We start from the raw sequence: 22,066 nt of genomic DNA on the forward strand, positions 1-22,066 counted from the left end.
ATAAGTACTATGGGAAATTGAGCAGACAAATGGAATGTAGGATGGAGAGCTGCAAATTCAACAAGTGTGTTCAGAGTAGGCCTAGTTGAGAAGGGGTGTGGGCAAAGACTTGAAGGAAGGGAAGCATTCAGCCATGTGGGTGCCCATGGATAGAGCACCCCAAGGGGAGGAAACAACCATTGCCAAGGCCTCCAGGTGAATCTGATCAAGGAGCACCAGGGATTCCCGGCTGATGTGGCTAGAACTGACCCAACGAGGAAGAACATTGCAAGGCATGTAGGGGCAGACTATGTAAGCTCTTGAGACCATTGCAAAGACTTTGGCTTTTATAATACTTCACTGACTTTGTGTTTTTCAAGAGCAAATTTTACCAAATACTAGGTCCTGAGGGAAACTGCTTTATCTAATATATTCTAATGATTTATAATTAGCATACAAATTGTATATAAAAAGGCATTTCCAGAAGGCTCAAGAATTTTGTTCTCTTTAGTGATATAAACATCTTTTTTTTCTGCAATCTTTTCAGTCTGAGTTGTTTTGCAGCCTTTAGCCTGCTTTAACCCTCTAAGAGATACACTCATTCCAGTTTCTGTCTAACCATACAAATTCCATGTTGGGTGTGGTTTTTTTCCACATAGTATCATGGATAAGTCAGAATTTGGTTCTTAGGATGAGGCTAATAAGACACAGACGTCTGAAAAGAATTGCCTACATTTAATTATTTGGCATACTCAAGTTGGCATTTAAAATTTTATTTACAGCAAAGGGATAAAGTAAATAGTTTGGCTTAAAAACTAGTTTAGAAAGAGATGTCATTGTTTATTTTTTAAAATTAATTAATTAATTAATATTGGTAAGGAAATCACAACTTCATTGGAAGGCACAGAACCTGGACTCTTGATAACTAGACACTATATGTTCATGTATGTTTTATGATGTATTTTCATATGTGTGATCCCATCAGATGCTTATAGTGCTGTAAATGGAGGGGACAAGTGTTGCTGTCTGTATTTTTAAAAGAGAGAGTACAAGGTTCACTCAAGGTCACGTGGTAACGGGCAGAGTTGGACTTGAATCAAGACTTTCTGATTTGAAACGGTTTCCCATGATGAGTCCTTGTTTATAGACTGTAAATGCATTACAGAAATAAAGAAAGTGTGTATGAGAGCTGGCAGAGCAAAGGGGGCAAGCCGAGCCAATCACTGTGGACAGGGCTCAGGGGCACAAGGCACACATGATAGTGTAATGCAGGAGGAGGGCGGGCTTCATCACTGGGCATTCAGGTCTTCCCTGGCAGAAGCCTGCTTACGTGCCACACAGTGGCCCTGCCACCATCAAGTCCACTCTCCTGCCTATGCAGAGGTAAGCACTGAGTGCTGAGTAACCACATACAAAAGCTGCCTTTTCTTTTCTTCCTCCCAACTTCCTATACCCCATCTGGAACTGATGCTCCTCTCTTCTCTCACTCCTAGGTGGAAGCTGTTCCTAGGCTGATTTGCAGCATTGGAGGGCAGGCAGCCACAGCTGAAGGGACCAAAGACACGCGAGACCCGGGGATTTCTGTGTGTTGGGCAGAAGACAATGAAGAGATGGAAGGTGGAATCAGAGGGTCGTATTCTCTTAGAGAAGTTGAAAACCTGTGTCCTAAGAATGTAGCTTAGTTTGAACTGAGAGTAAAACCGTGGGGAAAAGTAAGGGGACCAGAGTTTTTGGGAATCAAGTAAGCGTTGGGAGAGCTTTTTACTTGGGTCAAGAATAAGATGTCTGTTTATGTTTCAACTTTACACAAACTTACATAGAGTAACTCTTGGAGTGCCCTGAATAGCGGTCCCAGTGGAGATGACCACCACAAAAGCCATCCATGAACCTGGGGGAGTTCGGGAGGGGCAGAGAGAGAGAGAGAGAGAGAGAGAGAGAGAATTTCTTCGCTTTCAAAATTCCAGTAGTTTTGCAAATTGTGAAGAGTCGAAAGCCCTGGCTGCAGCGCCTTCTCATCTTGTTGTATTTAAGGGGGCTGTCCACCAAGTGTCTGGGACCCTTGCTTGCTCACCCACAAGCACATAGCCTGTGAGCCTGTGCCCCTCCTGCAGCCAGGAGGGCAGTGGATTCTGAGTTTTAAGACAACCAAACAGTATGGGAAGCAAAATGATGTTTTGAAAAAAAAAAACTTTTTAATCATGTGTGTTCCTTAGAAGTTCTCACTTTCATGAATAATTTTCCATAACCTGGAGGGCATCTCTTTTCCCTCACAAGCCTTTCTATGTATGTTCACATTCACTTAATCATTTTTCCATTTCTTCACCTCCATGGCTTGCCAAACTAGATACATGGGAATCTTATCATTCTTTTCCATAACCTAAGGATATGGATACTTTCTACTTCCCTCACATCCTTAAATTAACCTGCATGTTGCTAGGAGACCGAGGCATTGAAAATGTAGGTTTCACAAGTAAAGCTATCAGAAGTGCCTCTCTTGCGACACATTACTCTTCACAGTCTTTCTGCCTGGCTCTGTCTCAGTCCCTCTCATTCAGTTCAGGATGGCTACAAGCACCCTAAGGCCTCTTCCATATTTCATCACGGCGCTGGGTGCAATAGAGCACATGGGTAAGGACAGGACCTCTGCAAATCCATAGGGATTCAAAGCAGATTAATGGTTACCAGGGGCTGGGGAAGGGGATAATGGAGAAGAGCTGCTTATTTCTTTTGGGATGACGAAAAGATTCTGGATCTAGATGGTGGTAATGGATACACAACAGTGTGAATGTACTAAACGCCAATGAATTGTACACTCTGAAATAGTTAAAATGGTGACTTTTATGCTATGTAACTACAATTTTTTTAAAAATGCGGTTTCTAGGTTTAGAAAGGACTGGATACCAGTTCCAGCTCTACTTCTTATGAACTGTGTCACTCTGGGCGCATTACATTTGGCAAATTACAGCTGGTGTCTGCAGTGCATAAGCCTGAGTTTCCTCAGGTGCAAAATGGGATGAATAATTCCATCTGCCTGGTGATATTGCCCGGAAGAGTAAGTGAGATGGTGCATGTATAGTTCTTAGGGTTTATTTTCATGTTGCAATTGTCTTTAGTACAAGCAAGTGTAATGCAAATGTTGGGGTAGGGGCTGTCCTGTTCTAAGACCGCTTTCAGACTGCAGATTCCATGGCTGGAAAAATCAAAGGCACATCCCTGGAGTTTTTCTGGCCCCTGCAGACTCATTTTCTGGGTCTAGCTTGACCTGGAAGCAGAATTCAATCACTTTATTGTATTTGTTTTTTTGCAAGAACCCTATTGTACCAAGTATCGTGATTTTTCCAGTCTTTACTGATGTTTGGGAGATATTATAGGAGTGGGTGGCATTGCACTATATAAAGCATTTGCCATGTTGCTCCCCCTTCTCTTTTCTAACTGTTTTCCTTTTAGAAATTCTCCTTCCTCCTCTTCCAGCCGCACTCACATTTTCCCCTTCAAATGTCTGGAGTAACATTTCCCTTTTTCTGAAGATTCGAGTTCTTGGACTCTACTTTTACCCCAACCACTTCTCAAACATTTTCCTAACCAGAATAGATGGATCTCCCAGGGGAGTGCTAGAAGTGACCTTCTCCACCAGATGACAGAACTTAAGGGATGCTAGGTCCTTCCCCGGGTCCTTTGGCATGTTTGATTCACAATTAACCATCATTGAGCCCTAGGTGAGGAATTGGAGTGGCCGGGTATTCCCCAGAGCAAATAGCCATTCTCCTGTGACAGTCAGTAGCCATAAAGGCAGAATTAAGACAGCTTTCCCTAAGATTACTCGATATCTAGAACCCCATAAGTACAAAGTCTACCACTGATCTATGTGATATCGTGTGCCCCATTCTCCTGGAAAATGGAACACATGTCAGGGCCTGAGGATTGTTGACTGGATTAATGGCTGTATTTCAACTCATACTGGCCCTTCGGCTTGGCCTTTGCTTGAACGGAGAACAACCTTCCCAGCTGTTCATGACAGCCCTGTAAGTATATGCTATCCTTAAGATAAAACTTCGCCAGGAGCCCCTTATCCCATATTTTGTCTTTTTAGTGATGACTTGAATTATTGGTTAAAGAAACAATAAATTAAAGCAGTGACTGAGATAAAAATAGCACCTCCAGAAGCAAAGCAGTTTATAAACTACTCAAAAAGATAATTTTGTTTATTTATTTTTAAATTTCAATAGTTTTGGGGATACAAGTAGTTTTTGGTTATGTGGATAAACTGTAGAGTGGTGAAGTCTGAGATTTTAGTTCACCCGTTACACAAGTAGTGAACGTTGTACCCAATATGTGGTTTTAAAAAAATCTCTCACCCACCTCCCACCTCCCCCTTCTGAGTCTCCAGTGTCCATTATACCACTCTGTATGATTTTGTGTACCCATAGTTTAGCTCCCACTTATAGGTATGAACAGACAGTCTTTGGTTTTCCATTTTTGGATTACTTCACTTAGAATAAAACGGCCTCCTGCTCCATCAAAGTAGCTGCAAAAGACATTATATTATTCTTTTTTATGGCTGAATAGTATTGGTCAATGGACACTCAGGTTGGTTCCATATCTTTGCAATTGTGAATTGTGTTGCAATAAACATATGTGTGCAGGTGTCTTTTTGATATAATGACTTCGTTTCCTTTGGGTAGATACCCTGTAGTGGGATTGCTAGATCAAAAGGTAGGTCTACTTTTAGTTTTTAAAGAAACCTCCATAGTGTTTTCCATGGAGGTTGTACTAATTTACATTCCTACCAGCGGTGTATAAGCATGACCTTCAAAAAGATCATTTTAAAGCCATAACACAGTTATTTTTTTACGTTCCCACTATTAGTCACTACATTAAAGGTTATTGTTCTAATGAATTGCTCAAGATAAGAAAAAAAAGTTTTACCTTCTATTCTAATTGGTGAATGATGTGTGAACTAATCAGAAGCCTGTGCTGTGGCCTCCATTAAGGTACCAGATGTATTTGGCTGAGGAGAGATTTGTTGAATAGCTTCAACCTTTAAGTGCAGAGGATAAATGGATGGTGACATCATTATACCTTGACAAATAGAAATTATATCATGCCTTTTTTCACTTTTCATTACCAAGGATGATTTATATTAGTGGCTTTCAATTCATAAACCTATGGATTCTCTGTAAAGTTAAAAACCTTTTAAATTTGTAACATGCAATAGGGATGGTTAATAGCATTCATGAACCATGCTATATAATGTTATTGGAGCTATTTTCTCAGTAAAGGTGCATTATAAACAGGTGCTGGGGATTTATAGCAAGCAAATTTGTGAGCCTCATATGCCTGGTGTTATTTCCCAACCAACCATAATGCTAAGTTATCATAAGTGACATGACATGTGACCCTGTTACATTTTATCTTCATCAAATACTGAATGATATTGAAAGGTCTTGGAATGAAAACTTAAAGAGTCAATAGAATTGTTTGTATCATGAAAAATAAGTGCAGCCTTTCTCATAACCTTTGTTCTCCCAGTAAATCCTGTTTGTTGCTTGAGTTGATTATATTTTGTATTTGCTCCCTGCAACGTCTGGGGATTTCCATGAAATTTTCTGTTATTACTCAAGATTCTGTCTCCCTCATCCACCCTGTTCACTGCTTACGAATTAGAATGCTTGAAAAGAAGAGTTTGCATGTGTTTGGATAATCTATTCTCCAGTCTAGATTACAATGACAAAATAAACCCTGAATACTTAGGGATAATATTTGAATGGATTGCTACAGGAGATTAAAACAAGGTAGATTTTGTTTCTCTGGGACCTAAATCAGGGAACGAAATGATTGCATGATGAAGGGAGGGTGTGTGTGTGTGTGTGTGTGTGTGCATGCTGAAAAGGAGGGGAGTGTGGGTATAGGAGTATAGGGATAAGATGAAGATGGGAGAGAGGAAGAAAGATAGAAAATAAACTAGGGGTGGTTTAAATAAAAAGAGTAGACTTTGAAGATGACATTTTAATCATTTTTGACCATTTGTATTGAGGATAGGATGAAATTAGAGTAAGACTAGCAAGATGAAGAGACACCCTGGGAAATAAATGAGGAAGTAAATATACCACGATCAGTGAAGATAAGAAGTGGTGTCTTCAGCAGGTTCTTTGTCCCCAGCCCTCCATTGCCAGCTCCCCAGTGGAGGACTGGGGACGAGAGGGGTGGACTTAGGCTCACTGGCCAGGGAGAAAGAAAACAGGTCCCCACAAGGCTCAGAGTGCACAAGGAAAGGTGGGCCTGGAAAGCAGTGAGACTCTAGTAAGTAGCACACAAAAGACTTTGCAGAATGCAATTTAAGCCTGCGATAGTGTCTCAGAGCCAAAGGAGTTTGCAGCAGGATGGCATCAGCAGTGACACATTCTCACCGCCACTCATTTCCAAGTTGCTTGTTGGAGAGCCCTCGACAAGACTGACAAACCTCCCTGTGAACCATGTAGCAGAATCGCTGTCACATAGCAAACGTGATTATGTTGTAAGTAGAGGACCATGAGCTCACCTGTCATGCCACCGACATCCTTCTGGTAAGCTGCCCAAACCCCGCTGACACAAGGCTGTTCGTGACAGAGAAGACGTCAGCGCTAGCATTTCCTGCACCTTCTATAGCATGCCGCTATTTCTGGAAGACACCTGTCCAATTAGTGCCAGGGCTATGTGGCGCTTATGGCGGGTGTTTCATTTCTCAGGCATTTTACATTCTTGTACTGTGTGTATTCCACATCCATCCACCTCCCGCATCTCATAGCATCTATTAGTGCTCTTTCCAGCATTCTTCACATGTATTCAGCTCTTCGTCAATTAAGCATCCAGGTTTTAACTCTAAAATTTAAAAGAATTAAAACAGAGTCCAGGAGAACAACACAGATAATCAGAAGGTTATGAAATAAGATGAGGAAAAAAAGGTTGAAGAAATTGAGATCATTTAGCTTTGAAAGGAGAATAATGATTGGCAATCACCAGCTCCTAAAACACTCGTTTGACCATGGTCTCTTGGCTTTTTTTTTTTTTTTTTTTTTTTTTTTTGAGACGGAGTCTCGCTCTGTCACCCAGGCTGGAGTGCAGTGGCCGGATCTCAGCTCACTGCAAGCTCCGCCTCCCGGGTTTACGCCATTCTCCTGCCTCAGCCTCCCGAGTAGCTGGGACTGCAGGCGCCCGCCACCTCGCCCGGCTAGTTTTTTGTATTTTTTAGTAGAGACGGGGTTTCACGGGGTTAGCCAGGATGGTCTCGATCTCCTGACCTTGTGATCCGCCCGTCTCGGCCTCCCAAAGTGCTGGGATTACAGGCTTGAGCCACTGCGCCCGGCCGGTCTCTTGGCTTTTTTACAGAAAAGAATTTTGAATATTTTTCTCTCATTTATTTCAGGGGTGGGGAGGGTAGGAAATGAAGAGAGTATGGTAAAGGGAAGGCAGTTCCAATCTATGTTCTAGAACCCTTGGGAACAGACTAAGTAGCAGGAAAGGAAAAACATATTAATGTGTGGTTGGGGTTGAGAATATGGAATTTCTGGGCCCTAAAATGAAATCACCCAATTTCCCTAAATCTGTTGCTTCCCTAAAATGCAGCAACTTGTTTAAAAGCAGAGCTCCTTACCTTTCTCTGTACTCATCCCCTCGTGATGGCGGAGAACAATTGAGTCAACAATGACAGCCATACTGGACCATCCTTTTAGCAGTATGAAAATGGCAAACTCATGGAGCTTGCATTTAAATCCCCAGAATAATATCTGGCACAGTGAGCTTCTTGATAAAAGTTTGTTGCCTTGAATTGAGTTTCCAGACTCCCCAGTTTTTGAATGGGATTAAGGAAGATACTAAACTTTTGAACCAGTGTGCTGTCAGGAGCGGATGGTAAATCCAAGACCTTGATATCTGGAATGGGTAGAAAGTGGAGGAGGTAGAAAAAGCCATTGGAAATTTCTAATATAGAATACAACATTGGAACAATACGTTTTCAATTTTATAAAGAAAATGATTGAAGCTTGAAAACACCCAGAAAATTAGAGGGGTTGGTTTTCTGTGTTAGTAATTTCCCAGGAACAAAAGTGGCACCATCAAGTTTCCTTTAACATAGTCCCGTCCACAGTGACAAAATGAAGTGAAGTACTCTTTGGCTAGGGTAAACTGTTGTTATGACTTCAATTGTGTCCCACAAGAAGAGGCTGAAATCCTAATACCCAGTACCTGTGAATGTGACCTTACTTGGAAATAAGGTCTTTGCAGATGATCAAGTGAAGATGAGGTCATTAAGGTAGGCCCTAATCCAATATGATTGTTGTCCTTATAAAAGGGGGAAATTTGGGCCAGGTCCAGTGGCTCACGCCTGTAATCCCAGCACTTTTGGAGGCTGAAGCGAGCAGATCACCCAAGGTCAGAAGTTTGACACCAGCCTGGCCAACATGGTGAAACCCCATCTCTACTAAAAATAAAAAAATTAGCTGGGCGTGGTGGCGTATGCCTATAATGCCAGCTACTTGAGAGGCTGAGGTAGGAGAATCACTTGAACCCGGGAAGCGGAGGATGCAGTGAGCCACGGTGAGCCAAGATCATGCCACTTCACTCCAGCCTGGGTAACAGAGTGAGACGCCATCTCAAAAATAAAATAAAATAAAATAATAAAATAAAAGGGAGAAATTTGGACACAGACACAGGCAGAATGCCAGGTAAAGATTGGAGGTCTGTTGCCACAAGCCAAGCAATGCCAAATTGCCAGTAAACTACCAGAAGCTAGGAGGGAAGCATGGAACAGATTCTATAGTGCCTTTTAGAGGGAACTAGCCCTGCCAACACCTTGCTTGAGATTTTTGGCTTCTGGCCTGCAGAACGATGAGACAATAAAGTTCTCTTGCTTAAGTCACACAGTATGTGATATTTATTATGGCAGCCCCAGAAAACGAATACATCTGAGTAAGTGAATCAATCTCTACCTTATTCAGCAACTATGACCTTGGCCGTAGGTCTAAGCTTTAGTACAGGGGCTTCTGTCTCTTTAAGGTCAGCTAAATATTTTATGTTTTCCAAGTTTTAGAGGTTGGCAGAAACCCTTCCTTTCTACTCCCCAACCCTCAACTCACACTGAGTCACTCTTTCAGGGCTGGGTATTTATTTACTAAAAGTTCTGGATAACAATAGATTTTATTGTCCAAATACAAACTTCTCTTTGCCATCACCTCATTTGGAAATAGTCACCAATATGACCACCAATCCTGTGTTATCAGTTTGGTGTTCCAGCCTCCAGATGTCTTTTTGGGGATAGGTTTGCATCTGTTAGAGATGAAGGAACTAAGAGGCATCATAGCTTTTCCTCATGGAAATTACTTGGGGCAAACACATTGCTCTGGTTTTCTCCCGATGCATTTTAAACTAAGTCATCCTTTTGTTTTACCAAGAGCAAAAACAAACATTTTTGAAAAACTGAAGTCAGTCAAAGGAGTAGTAGCAATAAACAGGAAGATGTAAGTTTGTTGTCTTTTTCCTTTATATGTTTATGTATAATTATTTTCTATCTTTCTGTAAGACTGGCCAGAGACAAATTGTTGAAGCAAAGTTTATTTGTGTTTTCCCAACTATCGACTCCACCTTTTGTTTGCTGTAATCTCAAGAAACTTTCCTTTTGTGCCTGCACAGGCTGCTACATGTTTGTTACCTCCCATCATTACACCACTCAAACTTGAATTTGTTACTATAAGGTTTTAGGGCTTTGCCCACTGGGGTCCTGAGAACTATCCCTGCTATTGGATCCATTAGGCAAATTTTCCTATGCCACACACAGCCAGAGCCCAGTTAAAATGCTCATCTCCTTATGAAAGTCTTTCATCATGGCGATAGCAGGCCACATGGTGACCTCAGAGAAGGTGGCCATTGCCCATGTAGCTTGAGCTAAGTTTACTGCTGGGTGGCCCTGCCCACATTGTTCAGTAGGGCAAACCACAGGCATCCTTTTCCCCACATAAGGACCACTCCTTTTGCCCACTGCCGTCTGTTTTCCTGGAACTCCAACATGGTGAAGGCCCCACAGGCTAGACACAGAGCCTAGACACGGATACCTTCTTTCTTGATTTTGTTTTTCCTGCTTCATTGTCCACTCACCCATGGAAAGAGCTGCCAGGTGGCAGCAATCATGTACTCAATGCCTTTGCATGCCCTGGCCCCACAGCTGTCCAAAGACAGATGTTTATGACCTGGCTTGTCCATTCTGTTTTGATAAACCTAACCGTCGTTTAAAGCTGGACTTACACGTGATGTTGAGGCTGGCAAAAGACAGCTACTTATGTGGCTAATTATATATTCTCCTCTCTGCCTTACCCACAGAGCTCATTTTAGTTCAGGGCAGCAACAGGCCCAGAAAACAAAGCTCTTTTATATTTAGGAGCAGTCAGTGATGTAATTCTGACCAATGGGATGAAAGTAAAATTCTGCTGGTTGAGGATGCCAGGAAAGTTATTGTTTTCTTGTTAAAAAGGAACAGCTTCAGCACTCAGTTGCTTTCTCTCCTTCCTCATCTTCCTGCTACCCTTGCAGATGTGCTGTCTGGAGCAGCACTCTTTGATAGACCTCTGCGATGATGGAAATGTGCTCCATTGACACCGTCCATACAGTAACCACTAGCCCCTGTGTCTATGGAGCACTTTAAATGTGGCTAGTGTGGCTGAGGAGCAGAATTTTTAATTTAATTTTATTGAAATAATTTAAACTTAAATAGCTACACGTGGCAATCACTCCATATTGAACGGTATAAGGAACTACAGCATCCGTCTTTCAAGTAAGAGGATGAAAGCAATGCTCTTAAGGGTGGCAGCCTGGAAAGCCAAGAGAAACCCATCCTACAGGTCCTCAAGTCAGTGTGGCAGCCATGCAGCCTTGGAGTGCTTGGTATGCAAGAAAAACAGACCCTGATTTAGTTATACCATTGATGTTGGGTTTCTGTTCAATGCAGGTGTGTGTGGTCACAGCAGGTACTTTGTCCAAAATGTTCAGATACTCAAGTGCAACCTCTGGGAGAGTCAGTTTTTGAAGAAAGTTGGATAATACAATAAAGGCACCATGTAGAACTTTCCCTTGGTTGAGGGCATTTGGTGTTTGATAAGGGGAGTCTTTCTTCCCTAATCTGCTTTTTGGTTTAGCTTGTTTGTCTAGCCACATTCACAATAGGTGTACACGGTGGCAAAGTGCTTGGGCACTGCAATCAGACTCCTGAGTTTGCACCCCAGCTCCGCCACTTGACATATAGACTGGGGGAAGCCACATCACTTTTATGTGCTTTGGTTTTCTCACCTGCAAAATGAGGATAATCATATGCTCTCTTGTTAGGGTTATCACGGGATGAAGATGAGGCAATGCCAAATATAGTGCTGCGTACAGAGCCTGGAGCAAGGTAAGCACCCTAGAATGTGAGCTGCTATTATTGTGGCCATGATTTTCTAGCCTGTAGACAGAACTACTACTTATTTAGATCATGGCATTTAAAAATAAATTTCCTCAAATATCAAAAGAGCCACGACCAGAACCTTGGCCTCTGGCCTCACAGATAATGCCTTTTCCCGGCATTTCCCCTGGACAGGCTGGGAAACATTGCACCACAAAATCTATAGTCTTTCAATCCTGTGAGTATTCATATTCTAATAATTTCACCTTTCCAGGCTATGTTTTCTTTTATTTAGGGGAAAGTGTTTCATTTTGTTTGTATTTCTGATCTTTAGCTTGTCTGTTGTCAAATAGCTCTGTGGAAAGAGAATAGGGGCTTTGAAGGCAAACAGGTTGAATCCTAGCTCTACTGATAATGGCTTTCTGATGCCTGCAAAGTAGTTAGTTTCTCTGCATCTCCTTTTCTTCATCTCTAACGTGAGAATAATAGGGTGGTTGTGAGGGTCACATTGAGTGGGCTATCATATATAAGGCAACTAGCGAGGTGGGCAGTTAGAAATGTGGGCTCCCTTCCCTTTGCTCTTGAGAAGCCCAATTCTAAACAGCTTCTCCCAAGAGGGAAAGCATCTTGATAGCAGTTATTTCTGGCTGGAATAGAGACTGGAGTAGAGTAATTCTCATTGGTCAGAATTACAACACTGATTACTCCTAAATATAAGAGAGCTTTGTTTTCTGGGCCTATTGCTGCCCTGAACTAAAATGAGCTCTGTGGGTAAGGCAGGGAGGGGAATATATAATGGAGTTGAGCTATCATAACTCAAAGAAACTTTAGGGATTATAACTATCATTATAGAATATTAGGCTCAGAATGGGTCTGAGAGATCTTTCAGTTGAAACCTTCTGTATTGATGAGAAAACTTTGACCCAGTGAGGTCAAGAACTCTGAATCTTAGAGCTATATGAGACTTGAATAGTCAGTCCCTCTAATTCAACTTGCCCCAATGTTCCTGTAGAACATACAGCATTATGAAGTTATCATTTAAAGTATTACATCTCTCTGAGAATACTTATCCCTACTCCATGGATATGGTAAGTTGAATAAATATGGGAGTCAAGAGTTTTCAGAAATGAGGATGGTCTTTTTTTCTTTTCTTTTCTTTCTTCTTCTTCCTTTTTTTTTTTTTCGAGTCTCACTCTTTCGCCCAGGCTGGAGTGCAGTGGTGCGATCTCAGCACACTGGAACCTCCGCCTCCTGGGTTCAAGGGATTCCTGTCCATCAGCCTCCTGAGTAGCTGGGATTACAGGCATGGGCCACCACACCTAGCTAATTTTTGTATCTTTAGTGGAAACAGGATTTCACCTTGTTGGCCAGGCTGGTCTCAAACTCCCGACTTCAAGCCATCTGCCTGATCTTGGGATCCCAAAGTGCTGGGATTACATGCATGAGCCACCATGCCCAACTAGTGATGGTCTTTTGAGAACACTTTTAAGAACTGCAAGGAGCTAGAGGTGGTAGGAAAAGGCTCTGTGTTCGGCAGAAAGACCACCATCATGGTGACTGGGAATCAAGTTGTAGCACTGCCATTCACTAGAGTGTGACCTTGGACAAGTCACTTAAAATTCTTTTATCCTGTGTTCTGTACCTCAAAATGGGGACATTCTAATGCCCACTTTCAAGCATGGGGCCGTGTATCAGATGAGGTCACATACATGGAAGCTCTGTAAGGTGTACACTGCTCTGGTAGATCAAGGGTTATCCTACTTCCTAATAGACATAAATTACAATGTTCTCTCCAGTGGATTTAGACCTTTCCACAATGCTGTGCCTAGGTATTTGTGAGAACACCAGGAAACCCTTAAGACTCACCTCACCCTGTGTGTACTTTTTGCCCCTCTTAATTGAACTGTAGAAAACTGACATTGTAACCTTAGACACATCTCCATTTCCAGATGTACAGAGTCCAAGGCTCTTGCACAAATTGCACATTTCCTTTGTATTTCAAGAGTCTTAGATCACAACAGATCACAGTTTCTAAAGGGAACTCTGTTGGTGAAGAATAATCTTCTATGAATTTACTGGTGACCAACTCTCACATTACAAGAGTTAGTGGTTAAACTGACTTGGAGAGTTTCTTGTACTGATCTGGGAACACTTTCTGCAAAATACCATCACATCTCCCTTCAGCCCCAGAACTTCTGGCTGCCACGTTTTGTCTGATTCCTCTGATGTATTTAATCCCAAGTGTGACATAGTGACATCATCAAGCGAACTCTTTTTAATTAACTGGCTGAGGGTAAACATAATTGAACTCAACTGTTTCATATTTTGAAGGGTGTGTACTTTTATTTCTGCATGATTGTACTGGGGCAAGTGATTTCTAAACACAAACAGATCATTCTGTGTCCTGGTTTACATCTTTGATTCACATTACCTCATGCGACTTCAGTTATACTTCAGAACAGAATAAATACAAGTCCATACTCATAAATATACAATGTAGGTAGATGTACATATGTATTAGTTCATATGCTAAAATGATGGTCCTAGCAATGATAAAAATATACCTATGTGAGAAAAACCAAACATGGTTAAGTTATCTGCTACCCTATGGTTAACTTTGGTTTTAGGTAAGAAATAGGGCCCCAAAAAAAGAAAAAAAAAAGAAATAGGGCCCCAAACTGCTTTTAGAATTAAAAGTTGGGATTTTTTTTCTTCCCAGTCAGTGATTACTTAAAACTGTGAAAACAAAGCAGTGGAAAAATAAATGATTCATCAGGATCAGATGGGAAAAGAAGTAGGATTAGAACTAATGGGACCAAAATTTCTAGGTGGTTCTATTGTTTTCTGAGCCAAGAAAGGATACTTGGGTAGTTTTTCAAGGCCTTCATTTAGCATCTCAGAAAAGGATTTTCCTATTTTAGAAACTGGTGTCTTAACAACCTGGTATTTATCTGTTTTTTTTTGTTTATTTATTTCACTTCTTGGCGTATACTGCTTCCTCCTTACACGTTGGTCCTCCAATCATACTTCATTGAGTGACAAATTTGCTAAATGCACAGATTTTTATCTACCTTATCTTATTAATGGTAAATATTACAACTGACCTAGTGTGCTTCGAAATCTGGAAATTTAGTATTTTCAGGAAAACTTTCCATTAACTTACTTAGCATTCTGTGGTTTATCTAAATGAGGTGAATCAAATGAGGTGAAAACCAAGTCAGTTTGTGAATTGATTGATACTGCCCTTTGTCTCCTAAAATGACAACTGTCTCTGAGGCTGGATGGCTACTTTCTCACTATTTGTCATGTAATATGCACTAGCTTTAAGCTCCTTTTCCTGTAGGGAGCATACTGTTGTAAAAGGAAATACAGGAAAATGAAGAAGCAGAAACCCTAAGCCAAGACCTGCTATTCTCATCCCACTTTTATGTCCCACTTGTCTACTGCAGTAAGACATTACATCGGTGGCCCCAGGTGAACCATAATTCCTGGGGTTCATCCCTTACCTCCCCCATATTGATTTTGGTCTCAGCCCATGTGACTTGCTTTGGCCAATTTGCAAGTTTGATGTAAGCAGAAGCTTGATACACATTTGCAATTGGCATGCTGCCCCTTGGAACTGTAGACCACCATGCTCTGGGGAAGCCCAGGCTAGCCTCATGGAGAAGCCACATGAAGGAGAACAAAGGCCTCAAGCATGTAGCCTGTCTCAAGTCATTTGAGTTATCCCAGCTGAACTACGGATGTGGAACAGAGATGAGCTGTCTCTACTATTTCCTGCTCCAATTTCTCACATGCAGAATTGTGAACAAATGCAATTTGTATTGTCTGCAGTGGTTTTTTTTGCATCAGTAGATAATAGGCAGGAGTTGGTATAGATTATGGTTCAGGACATGGAAGTCTGATTCTGGAGCCTCATACTTGAGCCTGTACCCTAGCTCTGTCACTAACTTGCTCTGCAGCCTTGGACAAGTTCCTCAGTTTCCCTAGTTGCAAAATGAAAGTAATAATAGTGCCTAACTACTTCATGGGTTGCTGTCAACATTGTGGGGGTTAATATATGTCCAGGCACTTGGGATGCCCTCAAATCCTACTTCAGCAGGATTGTCACCTCCTTGCTTGAGGCAGCAATTTGGCCTTGTTGACTGTTGTATTTACAGGGCTCATCACTTAGTAGGTGCTCTGTAAATCTTTGGATCCATAAATATTTGGCAAAAGAGCAGAGTAAATCACCCCAAAGTTTCCAGAAGACAAAGAAGTTCTTTGACTCTCACTTTATCCTCTTGTCATCTTACTAACTCAGGAGGAAGAAGTCGCTGGGAGGAGAGTGAGCAGCCCTTGAAGAGCTGGTCATAGGGCAATAAGAAATTGGAAAATCGGCCTCTAGAACTTTAAATTAAGTATAAATTGTTTCAGAATTCTTCAGAATGTCCCAGCTTTCTGCAAGGAAAAGTCCTGATGCTCTTCAAATACAGTGGCAAAGTTTGGTAAAAGCTCATTATGAAGTAACCTGCAGACATGCTTACCTCGATTTAAAGGTTAACTCAAACTACAACAATCCCAGGAGAAAACCTAGGAAATACCTTTCTTGATATTGGCCTTGGCAAAGAATTTATGTCGAAGTTCTCAAAAGCAATTGCAACAAAACCAAAAATTGATGACTGGGATCTAATTAAACTAAAGAACTTCTGCACAGCAAGATAAATTATCAAGGAGGTAAACAGACAACTTAGAGAATGGGAGAAAACATTTGCAAACTATGAATCCAGTAAAGGTCTAATATCCAGAATATATAAGGAACTTAAATTAGCAAGCAAAAAACAAATAATCCCATAAAAAGTGGGCAAAGGACATGAACAGATACTTCTCAAAAGAAGATACACAAGCAGCCAATAAATATATGAAAAAATACTCAACATCACTAATCATCAGAGAAATGCAAATCAAAACCACAATAAGATACCATCTCACACCAGTCAGAACGACTTTTGTTAATAAAATAAAAAAATAGCAGATGTTGGCAAGGCCGTGGAAAAAGGGGACATTTGCACACTCTTGGTGGGAATGTAAATTAGTCCAGCCACTGTGGAGTGCAGTTTGGAGATTTCTTAACAAATTAAGAGATGTGCTACCTTTTAACCCAGCAATCCCATTACTGGGTGTATACCCAAAGGAAAATAAGTTGGTCTACCCAAGACATGCACAGTCATATGTTCACTGCAGCACTATTCACAATAGCAAAGAAATGGAACAAACATGGTGCTTATGAATGGTGGATTATATAAATACAATGTGGTACTTATATACCATGGAATACTATGCAGTCATAAAAAAGAATAAAATTACGTCCATTGCAGCCACGTATATGCAGCTGGAGGCCATTATCCTAAGCAAACTAAAGCAGAAACAAACAAACAAAACAAATACTGCATGTTCTTGCTTATCAGTGGGAGCAAAACACTGAATACACATGGACATAAAGAGGGGAACAACAGACACTGGAACACTGGAACTACTAGAGGGAGAAGACAGAGATGGGTGCAAGGGCTGAAAAACTACATTTTGGGTACTATGCTCACTACCTAGGTGATGAGTTCAATCATACCGCAAACCTCAGCATCATGCAATATACTTTTGTAACAAATCTGTACATGTACCCTCTGATTCTAAAATAAAAGTTGAAAAAGAAAAAAACATAATTTTTTTTTTAAAAAAAGGTTTCCTATAGGAGAAGAAAGGGAAGACGGAAGAAAGGACAGGTTAGAAGTAAGACTTTGTAAATGTAACTTGTTATATGATTGTTTATTTGAAATTATGTAATGTTTTTATATAATTGAAAATAAAATTTAAAAAGTACCAAATCTTAAACTAAAAAAAGTCAAATCCTTGTACTTTGCAGAAGACAATAAGTGCAGGCATCAGCCCAACACGGCCTGATTTAAAATGTACTTTTAAAGTATCAATTTTTTTTTTTTTTTTTATTGAAACGGAGTCTCGCTCTGTCGCCCAAGCTGGAGTGCAGTGGCCGGATCTCAGCTCACTGCAAGCTCCGCCTCCTGGGTTTACGCCATTCTCCTGCCTCAGCCTCCCGAGTAACTGGGACTACAGGCGCCCGCCACCTCGCCCGGCTAGTTTTTTGTATTTTTTAGTAGAGATGGGGTTTCCCCGTGTTAGCCAGGATGGTCTGGATCTCCTGACCTCGTGATCCGCCCGTCTCGGCCTCCCAAAGTGCTGGGATTACAGGCTTGAGCCACCGCGCTCAGCCTAAAGCATCCATTTATAAAGTTCTTAATATATACCAAGCATTGTACTATGGGGTTCATTCATTCATTCGTCCATTTTTTTTCATCTATTCATCAAGTTTCCACTTTCTTAGTACTTTTGCTTGGTGCTATTTGAAAGTACAGCAAAATGCTATTATGAAACTCAGTTATTTTGCTTATCTGTTTCTCCTGTCAAACCTAGTGTTTCCATGTGGGAATTCCTTCCCAACACTTCTCAGAAATTTGTATATTTTTCTGAATCCCCAGAAATTTCTTGAGTACCTGCTGTGTCAGGCACTTTGCTGGGCACTGCAGCAATGATTGTAAACAAGACGTGGTCTCTGTTTTCCCACAGCTTATGAGATATCTCATCTAATCTTTATGACAGCCCTATGAGGTAGTGACTCCTATTTTCCAGAGGAGGAAATTGAATCAGCCAGTAGTGGCACAGCTAGGTTGGCAAGATTTCAGAAATAGGTTTGTCTGATTCCAAAGCCCTTAATCTTAAACATTGGTCCATTCTATCCCTCTTCATCATCAAAGTTGCAGCTTATTAAACAAGACGGTTTTTATTTTGAATTATTCAGGGCTTATGATTCTGCAGTCTAACGTATTCACTATGAGGAAATTTTTCATGTCACTTGCCATTTTGGAGATTTAGCATTCCAAGTCACTGAGTCAGGATGGTAAGATATGTAATAAGGGAACACAGTCCTGATGACACACTCAGTGTTCCACACCTTGTGCTCTTGTTACTAACACCATCTATGAATTTGCTAAGCTGGGAGGCTATAGGGTTTTTGCTGAGATTTATTCTGACAACGTGAAGCATAAGAGTTGAAAAATTTATAAAATGAGTATATATGAAACTATGAATAAAACTTGGAAATCTTTTCCATTTGAATAAAATCCAGGGTCTTTTTGTTTCTGTTTATTCTGTATTAGAACATGCATGCCTCGAAATTAAGACATAAGGCAACATAAATATCCTGAGATGCTTCTTTGGTCTTCTCCTATTCAGCTAGTCAATAACCTATTTTCCAAGACTGCTACATAAAGAGCATTATGTGTGCTTTGGGAGTAGGGGATTCAGTGTAATTCCTTTCTTCTGCGTATTGAGAATATATTACATGTAAGGCAGAGTATTTTGTGTTATGATGGATCATTCTACGTTCACAGAAATTGACAATGACTTCGAACACTGGCAGTTCAAGCATGTGTGAGCAGAGGCTTGATCTTAACAGAGAGAGGTGTGGTGTGGCTCAGCCTGAGCAGGAGAATGGGGGAGGGAAAATGCAATGTGTTCAGTGACTGCTGTGGTGGGCCTGGAGTTTTGAGGTCGTGGGGGCCAAGGAGGAAGGGAGAGAGGATAAGCCGATCAGCTGACAAAGTAGACTGCATCCTGGATGATGATTTTGGGAAGTTTGATCCGTAAATGGAGGATCAAACTTGGGGGGATCAAAAATGGGGAGAAACCAGAAGTTGTGATAGTGAAATGATTCCTTTTTTTTTTGTGGTGGGGGGAAAGAAGCAACAGAAGGAAGAACGTAGAGGGAGGAGGAAGGAGATGAGAAAATCTGGTGTAGATGGAACCACTAGATTTTTAGGTCCTGGCCTGAAACTGATCTGGTTCCCCAGAGATCACTTCCACTGTTGGGACAGACAATAGCGCTTTTGGGACAGACAACAGCAGACACTGAAAATGTTTGAAAATTGCTTGTCAGACCTCACAAGGCTAAGTCAGCAGTGTTCAAACTTTTTCAGTTTATTTTTTTAGCAGCAGAACGGATCTTTTTTCTTATACTTTAAGTTCTAGGGTCCATGTGCACAACATGCAGGTTTGTTACATAGGTATACATGTACCATGTTGGTGTGCTGCACCCAGTAACTCATCACAGAACAGATCCTTTAAGCAAACAAATACTTTTTGGAAAAAGCCAGATATGTTAAACTGGCAGACATGGAGCTACTATGGTGGAAAGCAGAGGGAAGCCCCGTTAGCCCTGCCTCCGGGGATCCCTCAGGTATTCTGAGCCCAGAGGGTTCTGTGTTTGAATACCCTGTTCTAGGCCTGGCCTTGCCAGTTTTGTGGCCACGGCTGAGCTGAAGCCAAGCTAAGCTCCTAGGGGATTTGGTTTCAGGGAAAGGAGACAGTGTCTATATGAGATTAACTGAGCTCAGGGTGGAAAGCTGGTGGTGAGGTTTTAAGAGAGAAGATGGCTGCAGGGTCATTTTCCATGTTCCTAGTATTTTTGCTGGGTATCATTTGAAAATACAGCAAAATGCTATTGTGAAACTGTGTGCTTTTTACTGACCTATTTCTTTGATCAAATCTAGTGTTTCCATATGGAAATTCCTTCCCTATACTTCTTAGGAAATATGTTTTTTGAATCCCCAGAAAAACCTGTCGAGAAATTGGGGGAAAAAGAAAAGAGGGTATTCTCTTCTGACAAATTAAAGCTTAACAATCAACACAGAGATACTACTGAATAGAAGCAATTCACTGATATCATATTGAACACAAGAGTGGAAAACCTGAGCACGTGGATTGTGAGGTTTGGGTTGGCATTTCTAGAAACTTGGTTAGAAGCACAGAGGAGAGAAATATCACCATTTAATGAATGAGCCAGCCTTGCTTGTAGCTGCGGTCATTATGAATATGTGTTCATGAACCTCTCTGCTGCTAATGGTAACTCATTCTTGCAAGTAAAACAAATATTAATAAATTTGTATGTATAGTGTACTTTATACAAATCCTCTGAGTGGTATTCCAAGAAATAATGAGTTTTGGAAGCAGAGTAAGACTTTAAATAGTCTACGTAGCAGCTTAGACTATGATTCTGTGTAGTGCTATCTCCCAACTTTGTTGGGAGATCCGAATGTTATTTGAATACTACCCAGTAATATTTGCTGCTGTTTTTCCATGTTTGAATATTTTCAATAGGCGACAGTTTTTTTTGTAAATCTTGCTAAAGTTAATATTTCTTATTAACTAACCAAAGTTTTAGATATGCATGATGATAAGCAAAATGTTTGAGAAATGTTACAAGTTTTCTTTTGTTTGTTTGTTTTGTTTTCTTTGAGATGGAGTCTCGATCTGTTGCCCAGGCTGGAGTATAGTAGCATGCTTTTGACTTACTGCAACCTCCACCTTCTAGGTTCAAGCGATTCTCCTGCCTGAGCTTCCCAAGTAGCTGGGACTACAGGTGTCCGCTACTATGCCTGACTAATTTCCGTATTTTTAGTATTTTTAGTAGAGAGAGTGTTTCACTGTGTTGGCCAGGCTGGTCTCGAACTTCTGACCTCAAGTGATCCACCCGCATTGGCCTCCCAAAGTGTTGGGATTACAGGAGTGAGCCACATTGCCAGACACAAGTATTTTCAGAATAGGTTCTGGTTTGAAAACTTCTTGAGAATTTCCAGGAATTTTGGTTTTGTAGCCTGAATTCTAATTAATAGCTGTTAGGAATTTGGAAACACCAGCTGTTCCAACCTCCAGTCTTGAGGCAACCCTCATTGAAGTGATCTCATATTGTCGAGCTGGATCTCAGCCTGATTTATGCTGCGACCATGATTTAGCAAATATTTCCCTTTAAGACTAACCTGAAGCTAGCACAACTGTTCATGGCTGACTTCAGAAATAACCATTAAAAATGGAGAGTTGGAAGTTTTCTGCTGAAGAGTGAATGAATTATTGAATACATCTTTCTAAAGCTTTCATTTAAAACAAGCTCCCAGAGTCACTTGGGAAGTGCTTATATTTAGCTGTGTGTGTGGGAGAGGCACACACATACAGGTGTGCCATGTGAGTACAGTCAGACAACCTTCTCTCCATACGAACTAAGGAAAGCAACGTTGCTTCTTTTGTTTTTATATATCAATTCCTATCCACTCTGAGTTACAGCATCGAGTTTCAACTGTAAATGGTGAATATAAGAACAATGTGAGCGTTGAGTTGACTTCTCCTTTTTATTTGATTATAATGTTTATGTTTGCAGCAGAGCATTTATCATGTCATTGCTTTAGACTGATTTTAAACCATAGGTTTGTTAAAGGCTTTTTACTAAATAGATTTTAGTTTGATCACAAAGTAATTTTGTTTCCTGAAGTCTCATTTGTCTAGAAGGAACATCACATATTATTTATACTTAACATTTTTTGGTCAAACAATGGAAGGGAGGTGAATGCTTGAATTATTGCACTGTTTATAATCAATGTTTGACTATCACTAGCTATGGTCTTCAAAAATATATTGGCTTCTCTGTTTTATAACTGGGAGAGAAGCTGTGTTGACTTTTGCCTCTGACAGAAAAAGGAGGAAATTTCTATGATCGAAGTTGGTGTTTAGATTTCATGGAAAGGATGATGTTAAAAATAAATTAGGTTGGGCAAGGTGGCTTATGCCTCTAATCCCAGCACTTTG

At 40.9% G+C, this 22,066-nt stretch overlaps 1 long non-coding RNA gene across 1 annotated transcript in view; it reads left to right on the plus strand.

The window, feature by feature from the left end:
• Window positions 1-920: 920 nt before the first annotated feature.
• LOC110742839 overlaps window positions 921-22,066 on the plus strand; it is a 53,448-nt gene continuing 32,302 nt past the window's right edge. The window contains exons 1-2 of the long non-coding RNA XR_002521009.2: window positions 921-4,001; window positions 11,326-11,389. This is a non-coding gene — a long non-coding RNA (uncharacterized LOC110742839). The remainder of the gene's footprint in view (window positions 4,002-11,325; window positions 11,390-22,066) is intronic.

This window comes from Papio anubis, chromosome 4 (genome assembly GCF_008728515.1).
Source record: "Papio anubis isolate 15944 chromosome 4, Panubis1.0, whole genome shotgun sequence".
In the NCBI taxonomy this organism is placed as follows: Eukaryota; Metazoa; Chordata; class Mammalia; order Primates; family Cercopithecidae; genus Papio; species Papio anubis.